We start from the raw sequence: 1,028 nt of genomic DNA on the forward strand, positions 1-1,028 counted from the left end.
GGAGGCCGATGCAATGTTTGCGGCGGTCATTCGTTGCAGTCCGCAATAAAAACACGCGCCCGACGTCTACGTATAAATATGTGTGATAGGATTGATTGGAAGTGAATGTGTGTGGGTGGTATAGAGGATGTGAGGCGGGGAGGCGGACGTTGGTAGGAATCGAAGGTGAGCGCCGCTAAGACTGTAATCGGTTTTGCCCGGGGCGCGCCGCACCGCTCACAATTAAACTTTGTTTGTCCGTGTGTCGCTGGAGATTAGCCACAATGCTCTTTTTAAGTGGACGGCTTCAGTCCCGTATGCAATTTAAGGATCTAAAATACAGTTTGGGCTTTTAAGAGGAAGTTTAACTGTTTGCTTAGAGCCAGTTAAAAACTTAAATAATTAAAGAATATTTATGTCGCTAAAGTTTTAAACTAAATTTATAAAATAATTTCAAAAAAATTAATAACAGTAACTTACGTTAATTAGTCTACTTACATAGTTCTATTCAATAGGGTAAATAAAGCGAAGACAAATGTTAAGCCGCTGTACAAAGGTTCTGCGATGGCCATAAATCATCGGGAGGGGCGCTGATTGCCTTCAATTATGGCATTAGTTTTCATGCTTAATTTTATTCAGCAGTTAAGTTCTCCCCAAAATTATTCATGTGCAATAAGAAGGACCATTTGTTTCGCTTGTAGCGTGGGTAGATTAAATCGAAGCTTAATCTTTAATATAAAATAGTCTACGATAGCAATATCTCAGTAGCATCAGAACTATGTAACTTAAAATTAGATTCTGTAATGATTATTATTCTTCTTATTATACTTCGATCACTACTTCGACTTAAATCGCTCATCAAAAGATTTTATTAGCTATACTATATGTAAAAGAAGAGTTGTTATAAGTGTTGTGTTTCAACTTCAACTTTGTATATTAAAAAATATTTAACAAGAGACGGTGCGGAACAGAATCGTCAAATAAATATCGTCGGAAGCACCGCACCTACTTCAATCCATCAATCAGGGCCGACACAACGGCTACAGCCG

Source organism: Papilio polytes, unplaced genomic scaffold (genome assembly GCF_000836215.1).
Source record: "Papilio polytes unplaced genomic scaffold, Ppol_1.0 DF824102.1, whole genome shotgun sequence".
NCBI classification, from domain to species: Eukaryota; Metazoa; Arthropoda; class Insecta; order Lepidoptera; family Papilionidae; genus Papilio; species Papilio polytes.